This window comes from Antechinus flavipes, chromosome 1 (genome assembly GCF_016432865.1).
Source record: "Antechinus flavipes isolate AdamAnt ecotype Samford, QLD, Australia chromosome 1, AdamAnt_v2, whole genome shotgun sequence".
NCBI lineage: Eukaryota > Metazoa > Chordata > Mammalia > Dasyuromorphia > Dasyuridae > Antechinus > Antechinus flavipes.
This window is the reverse complement of record NC_067398.1, coordinates 295,266,395-295,293,337: the sequence shown is the minus strand read 5'-3', so window position 1 is coordinate 295,293,337 and position 26,943 is coordinate 295,266,395. Positions and strand designations below refer to the sequence as shown.

General features: G+C 33.9%; 1 protein-coding gene across 2 annotated transcripts in view; it reads left to right on the top strand.

Annotated features, from left to right (window-relative positions):
* LOC127538946 (uncharacterized) overlaps window positions 1–5,978 on the top strand; it is a 19,729-nt gene extending 13,751 nt beyond the window's left edge. Inside the window, exons 2-3 of one of the 2 annotated variants that reach the window (XM_051962835.1) lie at window positions 879–1,007; window positions 5,395–5,978. The gene's annotated coding sequence lies outside the window, so the exon portion shown is untranslated. Of the gene's footprint in view, window positions 1–878; window positions 1,008–3,371 lie in introns of both variants that reach the window. The other variant, XM_051962828.1, reaches the window with a different exon arrangement.
* Window positions 5,979–26,943: the final 20,965 nt, after the last annotated feature.

Genomic DNA, 26,943 nt, shown 5'->3' with positions numbered 1-26,943 from the left:
TCTTAATTCTCTTTAAATAGGAGACTGCCCTAGATTTGAGACATGTCAGAGAGCAAGGAAACATAGGAGAATAGATTGGAATGTCAGATAACTTTGGGAATGGGAGCCTGTATTTTTAGAAATAAGAACTAGCAGGTTCATATCTCTCCTGTTTCATGGAAGGAGAAGGGAGCTATATTATGGAAACAGCTTTGAGGTTGTGATTCATTTGAAACTGAAGATACTTTGGATTGGGTGAGTGTATTGGTTTTTGATCATAGTAAGGCAAGTTGGGAGCTAATTCTGAGCTCCTTAAGGCTTAGGATAGTGCAAGAAAAGAATCTTTTTCTCGTTCTCTCCCTCTGTCTCTGGCTAACTGTAGTAGCTTTACAGAGGAGGGGTTAATGTTTTTTTAATACAATGAAGATGGTAAAAGCAAATGAAAGAGGGTAGGCAGAATGAGGAAGAAATGAGACATATAGAAGGGTAAGTGAGAAAGTTTAAGCATGTAGGAATGAGAAGAGCATAGACTGAAAAGGATTAGAAAATTTGGGAACTTTTGGAAAAATGGAAAAAGCAGGATGCTATCAATTTAAAACACTCCTGCAGGCAAGGAGCCTGTAACTTTGTTATCAGAACTCGGGCTTATGGAACCAGGTCAGGAAGAATTTCAAGGTAAAAACCCATATGAAAGGTTTGTGTGAATTGGGGAAAACAACTGAAAGGTAATTTTTATTGAATGGAACATGTAGGGTAGATTTTAGGGAATCTCACAAACTAAAGTACTGATTAATTTTTAAATAACTTTAAATTGGTATGTATGTTAAAATTGGAAATTTACTTGGTTGTGATAGATTCTGTTCTATCTGAATTTTAAGAATTGTCTTATTTTCTCCCAGAACTAAAAGGGAAACTTGTCTAAGGTAACAGGTGGGAAAGCCTCCTGAAAACTCCAGAACTGTGATAGCTTGGGCAAGAAAATCCTACCATTTGAGTCCATTACTGAATGACTCGGTGAATACTAACTGGTAAGTAATGGGTTCTTTCTGAGATTGTAGAGCCCAGATTTGATTTGTTATCCAATACCCTGAATGTTATAAAAATATAATCTGGAAAACTAACAGGAGGTGAAAAATGAGTTTAAGAATCTCTTGTTCTTATCAGCCTTGCTAACTCAGTAAATGTAATTCAGAAGATTGGGTATTTCCACCTTTGCTTGTGAGTTAAGAGTAAAATTCTAAGATTATTCATTATGTTAAAATATATAATTGGTAATTACTACGTGTTTGTATAAGAAGGGTAAAAAGGAAAGATTTAATAGTTACTGGAGTGGAGAGATCCTTGATCTATAAGTTTGTAAGGAATTTCAGGAATTATTAATGAATGGGAGTAAAGGAAAAGATTTCTGTGTATCTATTATAGAAGTCACTTCTTGTATGTGGGAAAAATTAAAAGATAGATATAAATCCCAGGGGTTGTAAATAAATTTTTAGGCAGAGATTGGATTATTCAATTGGTATTTGAATTAAAGATAATGAACCATCAGGTAGTATTTAAAATGCATCCTCATCTGGTAGCATATGAATGACAAAAATAAGGGAGGCTTAAAAATTCCCCACTTAAAACCAATCTGAAAAATCCAGAGGATGTAGTGTGTATGTATATGTTAAACAATATCCTGTATCATTGGAGGGAAAAATAAGATTGCAATCAGTAATAAAGGGACTTGTGAAGGATGGGTTATTAGAACTTTGTATGTCCCCTTTCGATACCTTGAGGGGCAAAAGCCCCTTAAGAAATCAGATAGGACTTATGGATTAATGCAAGACCTTGGGGCAGTAAGCAATTTAATGTCATGTTAGAAAGCATCAGAAAATGATGGAAGTGGATTTCTATGACAAAGAGACTTAACTGAGTTTCAATGGATAAATGATGGACAGAAACAGCTACACCCAAAGAAGGAATACTGGGAAATGAATATGAACTATTTGCATTTTTGATTTTCTTCCCGAGTTATTTTTACCTTCTGAATCCAATTCTCCCTGTGCAGAGGGAGAACTGTTCGGTTCTGCAAATATGTATTGTATCTAGGATATACTGCAACATATTTAACATATATAGGACTGCTTGCCATCTTGGGGGGGGGTGGAGGGAGGGAGGGGAAAAAACGAAACATAAGCGATTGCAAGGGATAATGTTGTATAAAAATTATCCTGGCATGGATTCTGTCAATACAAAGTTATTATTAAATAAAATAAAATTTAAAAAAAAAGCATCAGAAAAGAAAATCCCTGAGATAGTGGGGAAACTGTTTAACTGATGATGAAAATATTTAAAGAAAATGGCTTTGTAGAGGGAGAGTTGGAGAAAGGATTTTTGTGTTTGTTCTTTTCCCTACTTGGTCTAAAATAGAGCTAGCTCCAGTATGTTCTAGAGAAGAGGAGAAAAGATTGGAAGAAATTGGAGCAATAGATTACTCCCTCCCTCCCTCCCCCCCCCCCCCCAAGGATATTGGCAATTAGCTAATGGGAGGAAAATGTTGAATAAAGCCATGACTAGGGAAACTTTAACTGTATTGTATTAAGGAAGCCATTGTGGTACTCAAGCAATGTATGATGTCTTTTAAGAAAATTTGGCTATATATATATATTAGGCATATATTATTATATTTATTTACAATATTTATAATATATAACATATATATATATAATTTGTCTATATATGTACAATTGCAAAACAAATATGTGAAGGGTATGTAATATATCTAAAGACAAATAAGAATGTATTGAGAAGACATCCCTCTAGGGGTGAGGAAACATGACTTCAGAATATTCAAGTTAGATTTTGCTGAAATGACACTAATGGGAAAACTGGGATTTTTATTAGTTATCGTGGATCATTTAATGGGATAGGTAAACACTTTTCCCTGAACTCTGCTGCCTTAAGAGGGTTTAATAGAATAACACTGGAACAACTTATAACTAGATATGGATTGCTAAGGACTACTGAATTCTGACGATGAAACATACTTTACTTCTAAGGTTTTGTAAGAAAAAAGGGAGAGGAGGTTGCAAATTGAGTGCAATTGCCCTCATTAGGGAAAGTGGAAAAAACTAATCAGGTTCTTAAAAAAACAGATTACTAGGCTATACAAGAATCAGTGTTGAAAAATTATCCATGTATATGTTTTGAAAATAAAAAGCTTTAAAAAAAATTAATAAAACCCAGATTACTAAATTGATGTTAAATACTAAATGCTTTGGACCAAATGTTTTCCCATTGCTTTTTAAAGAATTAAAACTACTCCCATATGAGAAAGGGAAATACTCTCTTTTGAAACAAAAACTAAGTTTTGAAGGAATTATATACTGATAGTTCCTCATCCTTTTCAGCCCTTGGGAAACAAGAACTGCTGGTCCAGAAATACCTTTTGGAGTTGTAATTCCAGGGGACTTGGTGTCTTTTAAATCTTGGAAGGAGCAGATTGGAAAGGACCTCATCAGATGTTACTGATGACCAAGACTTCAGTCCAGAGGCTGAGGAGGGTTGAATTCATTACACTAGGGTTAAAGAACCTGGAACCTAAAGAATGAACTGTTAAGGCCAATTTATATCCTCTAAAATTGGGAGTAATTAAGAATGTTTTGGTAGGAGGGGATTAATTGTGCTTGGAGAATAGTTGAGTGAATAGGTGGGAACATCAGGCTTGGCCCCTGATTCTCTAATGTGAAAAATTACTGCGTTTCTTGAAACCATCTTGTCATTTCTGGGGAAAAAGAGTTTGTTTGGGTTTTATAGTCTCTAAACAAAGAATGGGTTTATTGATAATTTACAAGTTTGTTATATAGAAATGATTTCTAATGTTTATTACACCAGAATGACTTTTTACTACAAAAAAAGAATAAAGGAGGAGGGCAAACATGTTAAGTGAAATCTCTTATGTATGTGAGGTTTAGTAAGCTTTGTTTAATTGTTTGTATAGAGACATCTTAAAGCTGTACCTGTTATTTAAAATGATTCTCAGAATAGTAATCTATGTCTTTGTCCCTTTAAACATGGCTAATAATTGAAGATTTTTTTATATTTCTAAAACTTGAATCTTTAATTATTGGTTATTGAACATCTTAAAGCAAAATGATTTGTGTAATGTTGACCTTAAAACCATCTACTTAGATATAAAAGATAAACTGTAAATTTTCTAGGATGAATCTCTTACTATTATCATTGTAAGATTATAGTCAATACTTATTAAGGATATGTTATCCTTGAGAGCTAATTAGATTAATACAGCTTTGATTAATGAGATTTGCTATTTGAGATAAAATCTCTTGGGACTGTAGCTGATATTATTTGGAGTTTTGAATTCAGGAATGATTGCCTGATGGATCATCAAGCCAGTAACCCACTATCTAAAAGGAATATGCCACAAGTTATTCAGAAGAATGTGATCCTAACTTGTTACAGTTGGAGGTTAGTATTTGAGCAAGAATTGGGAAGACAGCTTTGGCCTTTGGCCTCTACTTAAGGTGGGATCCTTCTGACTCAATTTCCCAGTGGTGTAAGAACCCACATGATTATTCCTGAGTCTGGCTATAAAGTAGAATTATTGCTACACGATTGGTTGAAAATTGACAATGACCTGAAGGCAATCTGAGCTAAGGATGCTTTATTCCGTCATCTATGTGTTCTTAGGCTAAGGCCTGAAGGACCAGTTTTAATAGTAGTATAATCATGTCCCTGCTTTTTCCTCCTATAGCAAATTTCTATAATCAGAGCAAGTGGTCAGTAGAAGCCATGAGCGCAATTCAAGTATGTAAGATCTTGCCAGTTTCCTATCTGAAAATATATGGGTATTATATCCCAAACAAATAGGTAAGTGAGTAATTTGGCCTAGTCATCTATCTGTGGCTAGATGCATATGTCTGTTTCTTTTAGCATTTCTGTTGTTGACTTTTGTGATAGGCATCTTTATTTGTGAAGGATTACCTACTTCAATTACTAGAGACGAAAATGGTTGAGGTTTGAGGTGGCCCTGCTACCTGAGTCCAGAATGGGAGCTGGGAATTATAGAACTCCAATCTACATTCTAAATAGACTAATTAGGCTTCAAGCAGTATTGGAAATAATTACTAACCACATCTTGAAGGCATTGGCTACCTAGACCTAGGAAGTAATCATTCAGCACAGACTAGCATTAGATTACCTATTGGTCAAAGAAAAGGGTGTCTGTGAAAAGCTAAACTTATGAAATTGTTGCATGAAAAATGATAATGGTAAATTGGTCAAAGAAATTATAGATAATGTCAGGAAAATAGCTCATGTCTCAGTAAAAAATCATTTCAGTGGTTTTGGTTTAGGGAAAGTTGGTTTAATAGAGTAATTTTGCTCCCTATTTGTTTACCTTGCATAATACAGTTAATAACTTGAATTGTCCAAGACACTATATCTAAAATGACTAAGAAGAAAAGGCAGAAGATTCTGTTCAACTTATGGTTTTAAAGGGAAATGGATGGGTCCCAATTGGGTAAGAAGAAAGAAGAGATCCTGAAGGAGATGAGGATGACAGCACTGGTGTGAGAGGACTTCAAGTAGTAAGAAATAAGAGGGGGGGATTTGAGTGATATTAATGAAGTACTCTCAAGATTAAAGAGATGTTTATTCTAGGAAAGTATCTCTCATTCCGAAGGACCCAAAAACCATATATCCTGTAGCCAAAACTAGAAAAAAGGGGAGTATCACCTCACCATCTGGTGAGACATGCTATGAAAAACATTGTTTTCTTTGCTGTTGTGCTCAGTAAGATTTCCGCAAATAGATTGTACCTCCTAAAACCCAACAGATGGTTGAAGGGGAAGAAGGGAGGGAATTTGTGTTTAGGTTCTATATATAATCTACTTTGATGAGCACACATGTACACATTCTTTGTTGATACTTCCTTTGCTGTTCAGAGAATGTCCTTTCTTGAGAAAACTAATAAACTTTCCTTTTTATTACACTTATTCTGAGGCTCTAGAATTATTGATAAGTCTTTGTGTCCCATACAATAGTATTTTATTTTTCAAAATATACATAAAAATAGTTTTCAATATTCATTTTTGTAATACTTTGTGTTCCAAGTTTTTCTCCTTCTCTCATCCCCTACACAGCAAGTAATCTGATATAGGTTAAATATATACAATTCTTTTAAACACATTTCCATATTTGTCATGCTGCACAAGATAAATCTGAACAAAAGGGAAAAAAAAAACAGGAAAAGGAAAAAACAACAAGCAAGCAAGCAAACGACATCAAGGTAAAAAATACTATGCTTTGATGCATATTCAATCTTGTTCTCTCTGGATGCAGATGGCACTTTCCATCACTAATCTATTGGAATTGCCTTGAATCACCTCATTGTTGAAAAGAGTCACTTCCATCACATTCAGTCATCACATAATCTTGTTACTGTGTACAATGTTTCCTTGGTAAGTCTCACTTCACTCAGCATCAGTTCATGTAAGTCTTTCCAGGCTTTTCTGAAATCAGCCTGCTCATCATTTCTTATAGAACAATAATATTCCATTACCTTTATGTACCATAACTTACTCAACCATTCCCCAACTGAGGAGCATCCACCTGATTTCCAGTTCTTTGTCACTACAAAAAGGGTTGCTACAAACATCTTTGCACACATAGATTTTTTCCCCTCTTTTATGATCTCTTTGGGATATAGACATAATACAGACATTGCTGGATCAGAGAGTATGCACTTTTATAGCCCTTTGAGCATAGTTCCAAATTGCATTCCAGAATGATTGTCAGAAAAATAAAATACTATTGAAACTTTAAAAAAAAAAAAAAAAAAGATTGCCTCACAGCCTAGGGTGATTTAGCTTTAGGTTCAGTTTACCCCAGAGACCTAGGCAGTGTAGGTTTGGGCCTACCCTAGGGATTAGGGAAGTTTAGGTTTGGATTCAGTTTGTCCCAGGGAGTGAGATGGTGTAAGATTAGGGTTAAATTTAACTTTGCCTCTAGGACTGGGATAGTTTTAGATTTTGGTCCACCTCAGGGATTGGAGAAGTTGAGTTTCAGATTGAGTTTGTCACAAAGATTGGGAAGATAAAGTTTAGATTAAGTTTTCCAGGAGGTAAGTTGGTCTAGATTTAAATTAAATTCGTCCAAATAATTTGAGTGGTTTAAATTGGATTTAATTTGCCCCAGGAATTGAGAAGGTTTAGGTTCAAATTAGGTTTGTGCCAATGAGTAGGGAGCTTTAAGATTAAATTGTGGCTTTTAGTCTATTTTCCCCCAGAAGTTAAAAAGAGGATAAGTTCCAGCAATAGTAAGATACCTGGGGATTTTCCCTTGGATAGACTTTTAGTATTGTATGAGATCAGGAGATGCTCCCATCAGATACAATAAACATCTTGCTATTGAGTTATGTAATATCTGGCATAAAATTCATAGATTCAGCTGATAATTTGTTTTAGCTGATTTTACTTTTATTGAAAATTAAAAAACTTAAGACTTAGTGATTGAAAAATTGGAAACCATACTGGGCAGATGGCAGAGTAGGTCAAAAAATTCCAAGTTCTCTAGATCATTCCCACAAACACAAATTAGTATCTCAAGGTGAGCAAAAAATGGTAAAAAAGCAATGAAATTTGGGGCAGAACAGTGGCCTCTTAGTACAACCAGAGAAGATCTGAAGAAAGAAAGTACAATTCCAGGAGAGAGGCAAACCCCTTTGAAGTGTAAATATCTCCAGACAGTACCAATGAAACTTTAAATGATGAACCTTGGAGCTAACTGGGAGGTAACCTCAGTCTTATCTCCCTTACCATGTGAGGAGTTAGGTGTCTTAGAAGATTGAGGGAACCTCTGTTAATAAGGGATGTCAGGCTGCAGTAGTGCTGTTGAACTGTATCCTGAGCAAGAAGCAGCTAGCACACCCTGCTAAGTGCAGAAGCAGTGGGTCAGAAGTCAGGAAGCCTACTTATAAGTAGTTCTTGGTTTTGGTTACATGCTAGAGGAAAGAACTGAAAGAGGATCTGAAGCCAGAGGTACTATCCCTCATACTCCAGTGAAGAGGTTCAGGGTTGTATCCCCAAATGATGAGGTTCAGTATAGGGCAGGGAATTATGAGAATCCCTTTGATTGGCACAAAGGTCTTTCATAAAGGAGTTTATGAAGCCCAAAAGCTAGACTGGCAAAAAAAGTTTATTATTGGCATTGGGAAGTCAGCCTTTGCTATGCATGAATAAAAAGACTGAATTCCTTGGTGGCAAAGTCCTGACAGAGGGATATAAAGTTTCTAGAAGAGAAATCCCAGTAAGAAGGTAATTTCCCTATTAGGGAAATAGGAGAGAAAGGGACAAAGAGGGAATAACACTGAAAGAGAATATCATTTCAGCGGGCAGAGGGTTGCAGCTTATGCCAAGAGGGGAGAGAGGTTCTTTGGCATAGCATGTTAGGTCCTCTTCAAGGAGTGAGCCCCAAGTTGCCTCTTTTTATAATTGAAACCTTGACTAGAAGGTGGGGGCAGCTCTTGATGGGGGCTGGGAGCATATTTGAGTTGGAATCAGAATAGAAAATCTTGGAACTAAATGAGTATCTCTGGGTTAATTTCCAACTCAATAGAGTTATGAGTGGTCCTGGACTGAACTAGAACCACCCAGATAACAAAATGCTTGATTCCCTGGGGTGGGTCTCTCAGGGGAGAGCTTAGCATTCCTCCCAAAGTCAAAGAGAGGGAAAGAGAAATTGTTTCAGGACTCCCCTTGTCACCAGGACTAGAAGTAATTATACCAACAAATTGCTTTAAAAAAAAAAAAAAAGAGCAAGCAAAAGAGAAAGAACTTTACTGCATAAACTATGGGAATAATAAAATTAGGATTTTTCTTTGGTTGGGGATACAGAAGCAAAAAAAAAAAAAAACCCTCTCTTAACCCAGAGTAACATCAAATGGTCACTTGTCCCCCAAAATTCATAGAACTCAAAAAAAGCTTTAAAAATCAAATGAGAGATTGAGAAAAAAATTTTTTAAGCAACTCAAGAAAAACTAGATAATGAAAAGAAAGTCAACCAACCAAAAAAGGAGATCCAGAATCTTAAAAAAGAAAATGACTCCTTGAAAACTAAAATTGGGCAAGGAAAAGCCAGTAAAGTTATAAAAGACCAAGAAATAATAATAAAAATATACTCAGCAAAGTTAAGCATAGTCCTGAAAAATAATAATAAAATAGATATTCAGTGAATTGCCAGATTTTCAGGATTTTGTTGCAAAAAGACCTGACCTTACTAGGAAATCTGACACACAAGATCCAAGAGAAATATCTGGTAAACATCAAAGACTATCTACAAGGGACTCAATGAGGACAAATTGTTCATGTTTTATATATGTAAAGTAAAACAGTCTTTTTCTAAGACTGTCAGTAATTGTTCAGTTCAAAAGAAAGATTGGGATAGAGCTGAGCATGATATAGTTCTAAAAGCAAAACCATGTAGAAAAAGGTAAAGAGAGTAATTATGCTATACAAATGACACATGAGAAAAAGAAGTAACACAGAGGGATTAAATGGGGTAGGAGGGTTAGGAGTTTTGGAACCCTACTTAAGGAATACTTAAGGGTATAAAAATTCTAAATTCAGAAAAAATAAAAGGGTAAAAGGATAGGAAAGGGAAACAGAATAAGAGAGGGTTTTTTAGAAGGAACTCTACTCACAGGTGCTGCCATGGCAGGTCAATGGAAGGAATATTTTTGGACAGATCAAGATATTTAGGTCCTTACCAAGTGACTATGTAAGTGGCTTCCTATTCAGCTAATATGGTCAATCTTCATAGGAAATAATTGTAGTAGAACAGTCATTAGAGATGAAGCTCTAACATTACTTCCAGTTTTAAAATTCTTTGATTCTATGAAGCATAATTTGCCAAATGATTTAATCCAACCAAAATAGGTCTTACAAAGTGAGAGTCATAGCTCCCAACTAAAGATAGTTTATATCTTTAATTTATATATCTATATCTATATCTATTTATTTATGCATATATGCAATTTACATGTTATGTTATATATATATATTTATGTTATATTACATATTATATTATAGTTTAATATAATATTATATTTTATATATATATTTGCCTATGTAATTAAAAATTGAAAGAGGTAGATTTTAGCCATCACACACATATAGCATCACTGCAAAGTATGACATTATATATTGCTTTAAAATTAGAAATATTATACAAATTATATTTTAATAACTACAGATACTAATTCATAGTTTTCCAAGTAAGAACAAAGCAAGCTCTTTTCTAATTCCTATAAAATGTTATTTGAATTGTTTTTTAAAAGCAAATTTGTATCACATAGCTACCTACTATGTGCAAGTACTGTGCTAGGTCATAGAAATAGAAAGTGGCAAAATAACAATGTTTTGCCCTCAAACAGCTTAGAGTCTATCTGACAGAGGGAAGTAAAGCACCATCATGGATAACTAGAATGCAAAAGAAAATGACTAGAAGAAAAAGAGAAGTCAGGGCAGCCTCTAGTAGTAATTAGGGAGGATAGATTCTGGCTTTGGGGAAATCAAAGGACCCATGCTCTATGGAGAAAGTAGTGACTAATCTGAGCTTTGTAGGAAGAGAGTCACTAGTAGAGAAAGGAGATAAAATCCATTCTAGAAATGCTGGATGGCAAATACAAAGCCATAGTCAGATGAGGGAAGGATGAGATCAGATAGAAAGTGGTGACAAGAAGTGAGTCTGGAAAGTTACTGGTACTTTGGAGTTAAAATATGTGGAGGACCTAGAGATGAAGGAAATGGAAAAGTCAAGGATGATTCATGTTTGAGACTGGGTGGCTGAGAAAATGGTTGTACTGTTAACAAAATTAGGGAAGGGGAAATTTTAGAGGGAAAATCAATCAATCCATTAACAAGAACTTATTAACTTCCTTCTATGGGATAATTGGAATATTAAATACCAGGAATCCAAAGACTCCAAAATGAAAAAGCCTCTGCATTTTAGGAGCATACCTTCTTTTGAAAAAACATTTACATATAAAAACATATAGATAGAGTTTATTAAGGACTTAGCATAAATGTTTCAGGTACTCTACTAAGAGAGAGATAATATACAATATGAAGAATAAATGCAAGATAATTCAGGGAGAAAATACGCTAGTAATTAAGTGGATCAGGTGTGGCTTCATGTTAATTGTAGTATGTGAGCTGAATCTTGAAGGAAATAAGGAGGCAAAGGAAAGGAGGAATATGTTTTAAGAATGGGGACAGCCAGTGTAAAGCCCAGCTTCTTAAACTTTTGGGTCTCAACCTTATATGTGATCTCACAATTAAATGTGGAGGTTGTGAATTTATGATTTATTATCAATAAATACTTGATTTGTACACCTGTATCATATACCTATATACCCAGGTCACATGAAAATTTCTCTGATAAAAAGGGGTTGGGTGTGGGAAAAGTTTAAGAAGCCTTGATATAAAGGATTCACTAATTGCTAAGAAGTAGGAAAAGGAAGATGATCAATCTGGCTAAACTATAGTATACAGAAAAGGGAGTAATGTATAATGATACAGATATTCATATATATACATATACATACATATTGTTTGGTTTTTGAATGTTTTTCCTAAAATCTTATCATTTATTGCCAGAAATTCAAACCATGAAGAAGTATGTTTTTTCAAATATAACAACATAGTATTTTCACCTTTGTTATTGTTGTTTGCTTACTTGTTTTTTCTCTCTCATTTTTCCACTTTTTGATCTGATTTTTCTTATGCAGTATGATAAATATAAAAATATATTTAGAAGAATTGCACATGTGTAACATATATTGAATTACTTGCAGTCAAAGGTAGAAGGGAAATGGGGATGGAGGGAGAAAAATATGAATACAGGGTTTGCGAGAGTAAATATTAAAAACTATCTTTGCCTGTGTTTTTAAAAAATAAAAAGCTATTATAAAATATACTTATTTCAAGATGTAGTCTTTTGTGTACAAATATTTCATCATTCAAAAATGGAAAATGTTTCAAAAATATTTGTTGTAAAAAACTGTACATATTACTTTAACATATAACCTGAAAAAAATATGCCTATATATATGAAGGTTTTATGTAATTTAATGTTTTCTGTACTAAACTAATGGATAACTATCTTTAATTATAGAAGAACTGTATACAGTGCATTTTTAAATGTATATCAGTTAACATTTTTGTTTCTGAAGTTTCCAGATTTTGAAAATCTAATATTTGACATGTTTTAATGAGTAATAAAAATAAAATTTCCTCGAGACTAATATTTATGCACTTTATCAATGGACATGGGTGAAATAAGGAGACATGTAAGAAAGTTGCAAAATATGAATAATCTTCTCCATTACTTGAGAAACTTGCGTTTCTTAAGAATTAAAAATAGGTCCCTTGGATCCTTCTTTACTATTTCTTTTCTATTTAGCTACAAAAAATGCTCAATGCTAAAAAAAAGACTTCCATCTTTCTATCTCATTAAGTTACTATCCCACTTCTCTTTCACTGTTAAACTTGAAAAAATTCTCTGTGCCTAATCCTTCTCTGTTTTGCCATCTACTATTTCTACCTTTGGAAATCTGATTTCCAAATCTAATCCTCAATGGAAATTGCTTTCTCAAAGGCCACTGATAACTTCCATGTCATTAAACCTTTGACTAATTTGACATCATTGATTAATCATTCCTTTGAATATTCTCTCTTCTCTTGGCTTCCCATCACAGATTGTTCTCTTCAGAGGACATTCTTTTTTTTTTTTTTTTTAATAATTTTTTATTGACAGAACCCATGCCAGGGTAATTTTTTACAGCATTATCCTTTGCACTCACTTCTGTTCCGACTTTTCATCTCTCTCCCTTCACCCCCTCCCCCAGATGGCAAGCAGTCCTATACATGTTAAATATGTCGCAGTACATCCTAGATATAATATATGTGTGCAGAACCGAACAGTTCTCTTGTTGCACAGGAAGAATTGGATCCAGAAGGTAAAAATAACCTGGGAAGAAAGACAAAAATGCAAGCAGTTTACATTCATTTCCCAGTGTTTTTTCTTTAGGTGTAGCTGCTTCTGTCCATCCTTGATCAATTGAAACTGAGTTAGATCTTCTCTTTGTCAAAGAAATCCACTTCCATCAGAATACAGCCTCATACAGTATTGTTGTTGAGGTATATAATAATGATCTCCCGGTTCTGCTCATTTCACTTAGCATCAGTTCATGTAAGTCAGAGGACATTCTTTTTCAGAGCCTCAGAGGCTATCTCATTCAACCCTTTCATCCTATGGATGTGAACAGTAAAGTTAAAAGGTTTTCTCCTCTGTAAAATAAGGAGATTGGATAAAATGATTTTTATCCAATTTTATGATTTCCAGATCTGATCTCAAGTTCTTTCTTTTGGGCTTCAGATCTGTAGCTACAATTGCCTATAGGACTTGCATAGTGCATAGAACATAGCAAAAACTTAATAAGTACTTTGTTCATTCATTTCTGGTACTTCAAACTCAAACATGTCCAAAATCAGACATTATCTTTTTCACTAAACCTGCTTCTCTTTCTGACTTTCTTGTTATTAGCAGTGGTACCAAAATTCTCTCAGATTTGAAATCCTGGCATATTCTCTGACTCTTCTTTCTTCTTTACAAATGATCAGTTGCCAAATCCTATCTAGTGGAATCACTTCTGCAATATCTTTTGACATCTGTCCCCTACTTTTTTCTTCTCCTATCTCCTTAAGTCTTCTTGTTTCCATTATATACCAGCTCTGGTTCATCCTTCTCAAAGCTGCTGCCAAATTATTGTGTGCATAATCCCATATTAAGGCTCTTGATGGAGTAGAAAGAGAAAGTTCTCTGGATCTGGAGTCAAAAGACAGGGCTTGGAACATCAGCTTTGCTACTTACCACCAGTGTGGTCTTGAACAAATCATTTCCCTGGGATTTAGGCCTTAGGTTCAGTTTTCTCATCTATAATATAAAGACTTGGACACCAGATTGGAATATAAGGTTCCAGCCAACCTGAAATCCTGTGGGCTTTTTTACATGATAAATTTAAGAAATTTAATTTAATCAAGATTTTGAACATCTGAGACTTCTCTCTCTACTTCTTTCAGTTTGGCTAGTGTGTATGATAGTTTAGTTAGAAGTGATGGAAGATATGCCCATAAAACTATGTAAACCTTTTAATCCAGCAGTATCACTACTAGGTCTGTATCCCAAAGAGATCATAAAAAAAGGGAAAAGGACCTACATGTGAAAAAACATTTGAAACAGCCCTTTTTGTAGTGGCAAGGAAATGGAAATTGAGTGAATAATCATCAGTTGAGAAATGGCTGAATAAGTTATGGTATATGAAGATAATAGAATATTATTGTTCTGTAGGAAAAGATAAGTAGACTGATTTCAGAAAATCCTAGAAAAACTTAAATGAACTGATGCTAAGTGAAGTGAGTAGAACCAAGAGAACATTGTGCACAGTAACAACAAGATTATGTGATGATCACCTGTGATGGACTTGGATCGTCTCAACAATGAGGTGATTCAAGGCAATCCCAATAGACTTGAGATGGAAAATGCCACCCAATTACAGAGAGAAAGAACTATAGAGACTGAATGTGTATTAAAGCATAGTATTTTCATTTTTTTGTTTGTTTTTTATTTCTCATGACTTCTTTTTCTTTTCCCCTTTAGTCTGATTTTTTTACACAACAAATATGGAAATATGTTGAAAAGGATTGTACACATTTATATTAAATTGCTTGCTATCTTGGGGAAGGAGGAGGTAAGAAAGGAAAAAAAGGAAGAAAAATTAGAACACAAAGTTTTATAAAAATGAAAGTTTAAAACTATTTTATAAAAATGAAGGTTTAAAACTATCTTTACATGTATTTGGAAAAGTAAAATACTATTAAAAATAAAACTGAGAATAATTTTTTTAAAAAGGAGAGTTGAGTTGTATTAAACCTAAAGAAGATGGGGTGTCTGCACTAATTCTAATGCTAATATGGTAAGCCTATAGAAGTGGAAGGTCACCAATCTAAGTACAGACTAACTGGCTAACTGGCCCAAGGTGGAAAGATAGAGCAGGTAAAAGCTTTTATTTTTCACTATTGAGGTTAGACCTATAAGGGACCACTGCACTTCCAGCATGGGTGAAATAGGGAAACCCAGTCTCAAATAAAAAAGCATATGGATATGTGAGTGGGAGTATGTATATATTTTAATATTTAGAACCTAAAGCTTTAAGGCACTGGATATGTAAAAGACAGATCCAGATTTTTGCTCTATATTTGGTTCTAGCCAGGAACCTTTAATAATACTTCTTAGCTATCTATTGTAACTATTGTTACACATGTGATTGAATTTTATCTTGAGTAAATAGAAGTGGTTTCTAAGACTATTTGTGATTAGCAAAGTACAGGTGATACAGAATAGTTCAGGTGATATAGTCTCTGAGCTATACAACACACTCACCTTGACTTAAGGAAAAAGCAGAAACTTCTCATTTTATTTTATTTTAATAAAACTGTGTACCAAACCTTGATTTAGTACAATATTCAATGCAGTAGACACCAAGTTCTTATAAGAAATGTTTTTAGAAATTATGTGAAATTGCTTTTAAAACATTTACAATGTATAAGCTATATTAGATTGCTTGCTGTCTTGGGGAGGTGTGAGGGAAGAAAGGAAGAAAAAAAATTTGGAGCTCAAAATTTACAAAGGTGAATATTGAAAATTATCTTTCCATGTAATTAAAAAAAAGTACTACTAAGTAAAAAAACAAACCATCTTCAGAAATAAAGTTTAGAATTGTATTGCTTTGGCAATGGAGTTTTTGCATATTTCTGATATATAAACACAGATACGTGAGTGATGATAACAGCTGGAACTGTTAAAGTTATGTCTCAAGCCTTTTTTCCCCCCAGAGTGCTGTTGCTCAAAAGTTAACATCATGTTACATTCTTTTTGTGATTACTTTCCATACATTTTATACTCAGATGTTCCAAGAATTCTTAAAAGAAATTTATTATTATTATTTTTTAAGTAATCCTATTAGACTTATCCTATTAGACTTTGGTGGAAGAAGTTTCCTCATTGGTTGCTGCACATATCAATAAAATCACAGGTAGAGACCAAATATACACATACATACATACATGCAACGTAATATATGTATATGTTAAACACATATATGTATAATCATGTGTCTGGTGGCACAATACTGGGTCTAGAGTCAGAAAGACTTAATCTGTCTGAGTTCAAATATGGCCTTAGATATTTATTAGCTGTATGATTCTGGCTGAGTCATTTTATCCTGTTTGTCTTAGTTCCTTGTCTGTAAAATGAGCTGAAGAAGGAATTGCCAAACCACTATCCAGTATTCTTACTAAGAAAACTCCAAATGGAATCATGAAGAGTCAAACATGGCTAAAAGGACCGAACAATAGAACATATATGTTCATGCACATATTCTTATCAGAAGTATATGAAGTATATGCCGCTTGAGTATATAACATATATGTTTTATGTAACAATGTTAAGGCATAACATTCTGAACACATTGTTATTTAAGAAATATTGCATCCAGTTTGTTCCTATGTTCTTCTAAGCCCAAAGGTGACTGCTGGCAACCTACCCAGCTAATTCTCGAGGGATATGTTTGCCTTTTTTTTTTCTCTTCTTGATTTACCTCCAGACTTGTGTATATACTCTGTAAGCTTTTTATTTACTATGTGATACAACTCAATACCTACTTCAAAAATATTAAATATGAACTTTGGTCACTTGTTAATGATTAATTAAAGAATTTTGGAAATCATCTAGTGGAACAAAGAACTAGAATCTAATTTTCTTGAGCCCAATAAGTTTCCCTTTACATATTTTTAAATAAGGAATTCTTTCTTTTTTTTTTTTATTATAGCTTTTTATTCACAAAACGTATGCATGGGTAATTTTTCATCATTGACCCTTGTGAAACCTTCTGTTCCAACATATCCCCTCCTTCCCCTCACCCCTCCTTCCTGATGGCAGGCAATTCAATACATGTTAAATATATTGAAGTATAAAATACAATAAATGTATACATATTTATACAGTTATCTTGTTGCACAAGAAAACTCGGATTTAGAAAGAATGTAAAAATAACCTGAGAAGGAAAATAAAAATGCAAGCAAACGATAACAGATAGAGTGGAAATGCTATATTGTGGTTCACACTCATTTCCCATAGTTCTTTCACTGAGTATAGCTGGTTCTCTTCATTACTTAACAATTGGAACTGATTTGGATCCTCTCATTGTTGAAGAGAGCCACATCCATCAGATTTGATCATCATATAGTATGGTTGTTGAAGTGTATAATGATCTCCTAGTTCTGATCATTTCACTTAGCATCAGTTCATATAAGTCTCTCCAGGCATCTCTGAAGTCATCCTGCTGTTCATTTCTTACCGAACAATAATAAAGGAATTATTTCTTAATGCATAATATTTCATGAGGGTATAAATAGAGGGATATGCTGGAGCCAGTTTATGCCTGCTGGAGAGTCAATTATCAAATTTTCAGGGTGGGTAACCTGTTTTCTTTTCTTTCTTAAAATAATTAATTAATTAGATTCTGAACTTAAGAAATAAAATAAGCAAAATAGAATAGGAAAAAGAAGATTGCATGTGAAACTTTAAATCTATTATGTGCAACTTTCTTTTCCTGTAAATTTCTTTTTTCTCCTTCCCTCTCCCTCTCTTTGGTTTTAGAGATGGCTGCCATTAGTAGACATAAATATATATATATTTGTATACATATAGCATATATACTTCTATTTATCATTTTTTTCTCTGAATGCAAATAGCATCTTCCTTCATAAGCCCTTTAAATTTAATTTGGGTATTTATAACAGGCAAAATAACTTGGTTGCTCAAATCTGTTCTTAAAGCAATATTGCTATTATTATATACAACATTCTTTTGGTTCAGCTTATTTCACTCTTCAGTATTTCATGCAAGTCTTTCCATGTTTTTCTAAAATCACCAAACTCATCATTTCTTATAGCACAGTAGTATTTCATCACATCAAATATCACAATTTGTTTAATCATTTCCCAATATGCCTGCAATTTCAGTTCTTTGCCACCACAAAGAAAGCTACTATTATAGAACACATAAATTCTTTTCCTTTTTCCCATACTCAGGTGACTTAAATTTACATTGTTAAAATAAGGAAATGCTATAAATGAGAGCTTGTTTTATTGTTTTGTTGATAGTCCAGACATAAGAAAGTAATGGAGAAAATGTTAACAATACCGACTAAATTTTAAAATGCATTTTGCTTACATTCCTCTTCCCCCCCACCAGAGAGCTGGTTGTTAAATATTTACCAGCATACCTATCCTCCATTTAAAAAATATATCTTTAGAGATGTTAAAAGATTATGGATGGTAAAGGGGAGAAGAGGAACAAGAAGTTATACCTTCAAAAAAAGTATGTAGGAACTTGTTTTAAAATAGAAAGAAATATTATCTGAGAAGAAAAGAGTTTGGGCCAATAGAAATCCTTAAGCAAGAATGATACAAAAGTCAGCTGATGAACCAAGCAAGTTGGTAGAATGCTCTATGGGGAAAAAAAGGAAAGAAAACAAGAGAAAAAAGCTGCCCCGGTCTCCTCCCCTGCCCTCCATTCTTTTTTGTTGGAATTCCAACATTTGGAATAAGGAATTAAAAGATGATTGATTTGGTGATTGAGAAAATTTTTAATTTTATAGTAAGAAAAGACTTATAAATATGTTAAATGTGGTGCAGTGGAAAATTTGCTGGCTTTCAATGAAATCATAGGTCCTGATTTCAAATCCCAACTCTGTCATTGTCACTTGTGTGGCCTTGAACAAGTAAGTAACTTCATCTCTCTAAACCTTTTCCCTAAAATTTACTTTTCCCTACTCTAATTTACTTGCAGTGGCTGGGAAACCCCAGTAATTCAGCCTTTGAGTCCCGAACAGGAAAATCCTAAGCAGATCGTCATCTCTGTAGGTGAGGTTTCAAATAGAGAATGTTTCACCCGCCTTTTATAGGAATCAGGACAAAGAAGGCTTTGAGCTAAATAAAGACATCATACAAGACAGGGAAGTACCGACAATGGCTCCAAGTGGTTATAGTCAAGCGTTGCATCGACAAGGGGACCAGTCCTTATTGACAGCAACTGTTCCAAGGAGTGGCGAGTTCCTGGAATCATGTATTTGGAGCTAAAACACATGTGGTATGTTCCCAGCTTATAGGTCAAGTTCTCACGGGAGAAGGAGCTAAAACACCTGTTCTTATGGGTTAGGGAATGGTCAAGTTCCCACAAGAGAAGGAGCTAAAACATATGCTCTTATGGGTGAAAGAATGGTCAAGTTCTCACAGAAATCACATCATATCTTGATTAGGTTCACATAGTTCACATGGGGAAAGTCATTCACATGGAGATTGGGTTCACATGGTTCGGATGGAAATTAGGTTCACATGGGAAAAGTCAAGTTCTTACAATGATTTGAAATGAACTTACTAATAATATGGAGATTTCTTATTTAATGGGTTATATTGATAAATATTCACCATATTAGAAATAAAAATAAATTTTGAACTTGTAGACCCTCTGAAAAGGTTTCAGAGACACCCCTCTCCCAGTATGCTCTGAATCACACTTTGAGAACCACTGGTTTATACAATAATTGAGGAGATAGTGTATGGGGTAAGGGGACACAGAATGGGTGATATTTGAGCCTTATTCTCATTTGTGCTGATTAGAGAAGAAAAATATACATACAATTATCCTTTCCACATTGAGACTTGCCCCATTACAGTTTCCAAACATTGTGGGTTGGCATAAGAAACTAAATTGGAATTTTTTGGAGTTTTGTGAATGCCATAGATGACATCAAAAGCCAATTTTTGACAGAAAAAAGTTTGGAAACTCAGTCAACAATGTTATAGATATATTTTATGAATTTCTATTAACATTTTATTTTCAATATCATATTAATTCAGACTTCTTCTCTGGTATGAGGGGAGAGTCAAAAAATTTTATATGGATTTTCCAATTGTGGGGGTGCTTTGCCCCTAACTTCCATGATGTGGAAGAGATAACTGTGCATACACAATTTGAGTACAAAAATACATCTTACCCAAAAGGGAAATAGAAAAGAGAGGAGAAACAGGAAAATAGACGATTAAGAGAGAGGAGAAATGTGGTGAGCTTTTTCTTCTCAAAAAGCAGCCAGGTGATAAAAGTTCAGATCTTTTATTATCTCCAATATAGCCCGGTTAGCTTAGAGGCCTATCTCTCTGCTTGATTCCAAGAGCTCTCTCCAAATGTCTTTAAATCCAAAGGTCTGGTCCTTCAGCCTCTGCCTCTGCTTTCTTCAGCCTCCAGCCAGCTCCAGTCTTCATGTCATTCCGGTGAAATCTCGACTTGTAGAGTCTTCCTCTGAAGAACTTCCTTGACTGGCCCATTGAAGCTCTATTTATGCTCCCGAAGAGCTTCAAGGGAGGTGTGAACTCATTGAACTCCAATGAGTAAAGGTGTAAACACAAGCCTTGTATTAATTAGTTCTACTTAGTACCTTGTTTCAGGTTCTGCCCAAAACATCTTCTTGTAAGATTAGATCAACTCTAATTAGTTAGCAGTTAGTAAGGATTCCAACAGAGAAATAAAGGAAGAATTAATCAGAAGTAAAAGAGACAAATTAAACAAGGGGGGAAGGAATGATATGGAGAAATATAAGAGAATAGGATGGGAGGAAATACACGGCAATAATAGTTGTGAATATAAAAGGATGAACTGAACTATAAAACAAAAGAGGATAGTAAAATGATTAGAAAATAGAATCCAATAGTTTTGTTGTTTTTTTTAAACTAGAAATACATTTGGAACAAAGAGATACACACAGAATTAAAGTAAGGGGCTATAGTAGATATGTTTTGCTAAATTTAAAAGACAGTGGTAACAACCATAATCTCAGACAGAAACAAAAGCAAAAATAGTATTAATTGAATGAGATAAGCAGGTAAAATATATTTTGTGAAAAGGTGCTATAAACAATCAATATAACTACTAAAAATATATGCGCCTAATGGCATAGAATCTAAACTCTTAAAGCAAAAGTTGAATGAGTTATAGGAAGAATTACAGTAGAATTTTAATAGTGATGAACCTTAATTTACCTCTCTCAAACTAGGTAAACAGAACCAAAAAAAAATTTTTTTAAATAATCATGAATTTTAAAATAATATATAAAATAATCATGGATAGTATAAAATAGTTGGAAGTCTACCTGCCAAGGCACATATAAAAACTATGTGAACACAATTGCAAAACATTCTTCATACAAATAAAACAACTCTAGATAATTGGAGAAATGTTAATTGCTTATGGGGAGGCTGAGCCAATATAATAAAAATAACATTATCTAAATTAATTTGATTATACAGTGCTACACTAATCACACCACCAAAAAATTATAAAGGTAGAAAAAATAATAAAATTTATCTGGAGAAACGAAAGGCTCAAGTATCAACTGAGTCACTGAAAAAAAAAGTAGAAAAGAAGTCAGCTTAGCAATATAAAGTTGTAATCATCAAAACAATTTGGTACTAGGTAAGAAAGAGAAATTGTTCAGTGGAACAAATTAGTGGAACAAATAATATACAAAGCAAATGAGTACAATAATCTGTTGTTCACTTGTGCCCAACTCTTTGTGATCCCATCTGGAGTTTTCTTGGTAATGATACTGAAATGGTTTGCTATTTCCTTCTCCAGCTCATTTTACAGATGAGGAAACTGAATAAAAAGGAGTAAGTGATAGTTTTCCAATGTCATGCAGTTAGTGTCTGAGGCCAGATTTGAACTCAGAAAGATGAATCTTTTTGACTTCAGGCCCCTGAACTTTAGTCACTCTACAACTAACTGCCACACAATAATCTAATATTTGATAAACCCAAAGATTCTAGCTACTGGGACAAGAACTAACTATTCAAAAAAGCTTCTGAAAAAAACTGGAAAGTATTCTGGTAGAAATGGGGTACAGACCAACATCTCACACTATATATCAATATAAATTCCAAATGGCTACACAATTTAAACATAAGGGGTGATATCATTAACAAATTAATGGAAGTTAGAAGAAATTACCTGTCAGATCTATGAATAGGGTAAAGAATTCCTGACCAAAAAAGAGATAGAAAACACATTTTGATGAGATAAAATTAAAAAGATATTGAACAAATAAAATCAATGCAGTAAAACTATAAGAGAAGCAAATAATTAAGGGGGAAATGTTTGCAGCAGTTTTTTTTTTCTAGTAAAGGTTTTTTTCCTTAGATATATAAGCAACTGTATCAAATTTGTAAAAGTAAAATTTCCAGTTGATTTTTCAATTGATAAATGGTCAAAAGATATAAATTAGGCAGTATTCAGAGGAAGGACTCAAATTTATCAATAGACATTAAAAAAAAACTGCTTTACACAATCACTCTTGAACATTTGTCTTCTCTTTTGAATAATTCTAATTATTAGGAGCTTTTTTCTTATCAAAAAATGCTCTAAGGGGCAGCTAGGTGGTGCAGTGAGTAATTGTGAATAATAGTGATATAATAATAGTGAATAATCACTAGCCCTGATCAGGAAGACCTGACTTCAAATCTAGCTTCAGTCACTTAACACTTCCTAGCTGTGTGACCCTGGACAAGTCATTTAGCCCAATTGTCTCTGGGGAAAAATGCTCTAAGCTACTTAATATTAGAGAAATGTATGCTAAAATAGCTTCACACTCATCAAATTTATTAAGATAGCATAAAAGTGAAAATGACAAATGTTCAAGAGGTATGAGAAAACAAGTAGCTTAATGCATTGTTGATGGAGCCCTAAATGACTTCATCCACTATAAAAAAAATCTAGAATTATGCCCCCAAATTTATTAAACTGTGCCTGACCCTTTGACCAAGTTATACTGTATCTAGGTCTATACACCAAAGAGATCAGAGAAAAATTAAAAGGATCTATGTTTACCAAAAAAAAACAAAAACAAAAAAATATTTATAGCAGTTCTTTTTTGTGGTGACACAGAATTGAAAACTAAGGGGATGCCCATTAGTTGAAGCATGATTTAACAAATTATGGTATATGAATGTGATGGAATACTATTATGATATATAAGAAATGATGAAGGAAATGGTTTCATAAAAGTAAAAGAAGACTTGTATGAATTGAAGACTTGTGTGATGAAAAATGAAACGATCAGAACAAGGAAAACAATTTACACTGTAACAACATTATTGTAAATGAAGTTTGGAAAAACTTAGTAACTCTGATCAACACAATGACCAACAATAATTCCAAAGAACTCATGATGAAACATTCTCTGCTCTGTCAGATAGAGAAATGGTGTCCATAGAGTAGAAATGAAATCATATTTTCTTTTCTTTCTTTTTTTTTTTAACATGGTAATGTGTGGATTTGTTTTGCATCACTATCCATATTTATAATGGGTTTGGGTTTTATGTCTTCTGAATAGGTGGGAAAAGAAGAAGAAGAAGAAAGGAGAGAATTTGAAACTTAAAATAATATAAATAATTTGAATCACAGCTGAGTTATTTAAAATCTAAAATATGATGTTGTTAAAGTATTGTACTTCGTATACCAACAAATTTGTAAAACACAATAGTGGCCAGTGGATGGGAAATAGCAGTTTACATCTCAGTTCTAAAGAAGAGTAATGCCAAAGAATGTCCAAATTATGGAACAATTGCTCTAATCCAGCAAGGTTATGTTTAAAATAGTGCAAGACAGGCTTCAGGAATATGTTGTTTACAGAATTTTACAGTATTGATCTCTAAATTGAATAGTTGGAGCCACATAAAGCTGGCCTAAAGACAGGTTATTAGAGATCAAGTATTGGTTTAATTATGTACTTACAGAGTGAAGAAGAGTTTGTAAGCTAGAAAATCTCCTGGGCAGGAGAACCTGCCTATTGTAGTACAAACAGAGATTTTATATATAAATTGTAAATGGGAAGGGAAGGGAAAAGTGGATTATAACATAATCATTTCCCGGGCCTAAGTGGTTTCCCATAACAAGACCATAAATGCAGGACAATATGGGTGATCTCCAGTCCTATCAGAACAGTTCTTAAGTAATTGTTTCAAAATCTGGGAGGTTATTAGTAGGGAACAGGAATAGATTTCTGTAACAGGAACAAGTTCTGCAATTGTTGATTCATTTCACTTAAGATATAATGGAGACTGTTGTTAAGAATTGACTGCAATGTGAGATTCTGACTCTGAAGTCAGAATCTGCTTAGGAAATGGTAGCTCTGAAAAATCATGATTATTATTAGTACATTCATTACACATATCATATTGATAATTATAAAAATCATAAATTTTTTCACAATGTAAACTGAGAATTACCAAAAGAATAGGCCAGTTCTTGAAGAAGACACCAGATTGCTAACTAACAGTCACTAGATTATGAAGAAACCCTTGGAATTCCAGAAAAAAATACCCATCTATTTCTGCTTCATTGCCAATACTAACATCTTTGACTATGTGGATCACAATGAAATATGGAAAGTCTTCAAAGAGATGGGAGTTACCACATCATATTACTAATTTTCTGAGGACTCTGTATGAGGATCAAAAATCAATAGGACCAAAAATAGAATGATTGATTGGTTTAAGATTGGAAAAAGGAGTATAATAATGCTATGTGTTGTCACCTTATTTTTTTAACTTATAAATGAAGAGGTATGTCATTCGAAATACCAACTGGAGTTAAAGTTGCTGGGAGAAATAACATCAATCTCAGATATGCAGATGATACCACTCTGATGGCAGAAAGTGAAGAGAAATTAACAAGCCCTTTGATGAGTGTGAAAAAAAGGTGCAAAAGCCAGCCTGAAGCTTGACATAAAAAAAAAAAAAACCATCACAATAACAATAAAAACAAACCCAAAGATTTAGGCAACAATCCCTTCATTTACTGGCAAGTAGAAGAAGAAATGGGACCAATGTCAGATTTTATATTCTTGAGCTCAAAGATCACAGCAAACAGCAAATGCAGCCATAAAATTAAAAGATGTTTATTTCTTGAAAGGAAAGTCATAGCAAATCTGGACAACCTACTAAAAAGTAGAGATATTGCCTGGCCAACAAAAGTCAGTATAATCAAAGCTTTGGTTTTTCTAGTAGCAATGTACGTCTGTGAGAGTTGGATTATAAAGAAAGCTGAGTGCTGCAGAATTAATCCTTTTGAATTGTGGTAGTGGAGAGATTTTTGAGAGTCCCTTGGATGGATAGCAATGAAGTCAAATCAGTCAATTCTAAAGTAATACTGAAACTATAGCTCAAATATTTTGGCCATATAATGAGAAAACAGGACTTAATGGAAAAGATCCTGAGGTTGGGAAATATTGAAGGCAAAAGGAAAAGGGGGTGGGAGAGGATGGATAGTATGATAGAAATAACAAGAACTTGGGCAGGCTTGGAGATACAGTGGAGCATAGAAGGACTTTGCATGCTATGGCCCATGGAGTCATGAAGAATTGAACATGAGTGAATAACTAAACAACATGACACTTAATACAAGTAGTTACAATACTGTCTTGCTTGTCTGTATCCCTTTTGAATTTCCTTCTGCTTGTTTTTTAAAGTGATTCAGTGACACAATTTCATTTTTCTTCTTTGTTTTATTAATATCCCCTTACTGTTCCCACAAAAAGAAAAATAAAAGCCCATCCTCCTCTCTCTTTACAAATAAGTATAATTATACAAAATTAATTCATCCATTAGCCCTTCTTGAAAATGTATGTCCAATTTTGCATATGTAATCCATTACCTCTTTACCACAGAGTTGGAGGAGATTCATCATAATATCTCTGTAGTCATGATTATCACATTAATCAGTTTTTTAAGATTTTAGTCATTTTCCCTCCTCATCTTTTTCTCTGTTAATCAGGTTTTCTCCCTTGGATTTTTGATCTTCCAGCCATTTTATTGCATTTCCAGTTTCTTGTTCTTTTAGGGTTCTTTCTCCACTGCTACATAGATCTCCCTGAAATTCGATGGCCCCAGCTAGGGTGAATGGCAGGGTGAGTCTTTCTTTACTTGTATAGCACAGGCTCTAGATTTCTCTCCTAATTCCAATTTGCACTGGCATGTTAAGTTTAGCTGCTATTCATTCCCTAAGAATTTAGCATTAGCTCTAAGATGTTGGGGGTTTATTTTTTTTTATTCTAATTCGAAGATTATAGTATAGTAGCTCCAGTTCCCACAAGTATACTTTCCCCCATGATTATCAATTGATACCAATTAGACAGTCAGACTTAATTTTTAGAAAGTATTTACCCAGGTAAAAACAGGTAGGAACAATGAGTATAAAATATTTCCCCTCAAAAGTTTGTGACACTCTTTCCCATTAACAAAGAGCACAGTGGAATGGGAACTTTAGCTTAGAGAGTACATGTGGCAAAAGGGTAACTTAGTTAGAAGACCTTTTATTGTAGCCCTTTTTCTTTTAGGTTTTTTTTTTTTTTCTAGAGCTTTGAATCTCTAGCTAGTCTATCCTTGGTTCCCAATGCAGACGCTGCCACCAGGTGTTCAGCAGAGGGCGGATTTAAAGAGAGGATTTGATGGAGAATTGAGGCACTGCTACGACTCTACAGAAAAAATTCAAATCCTTGAGACCCCTTCAAAGTTCATGAGGCAACTCTGGTCAAAGGCTGGGGGAGAGAAGGGGAAAAGTACACTGGACCAAGGTCAAACCCAAGACCTGGGGATCTATTCTCTCCTCTGATAGATTCCTTCTTAGGGGTTCAGCTGGAAAACTTTCTCCACCTTGTTGCCAGGAATTCATATCTAATTTCAACTAAGCTGATGTTTTTATACAGGTGATAGAGGATATGACCAATAT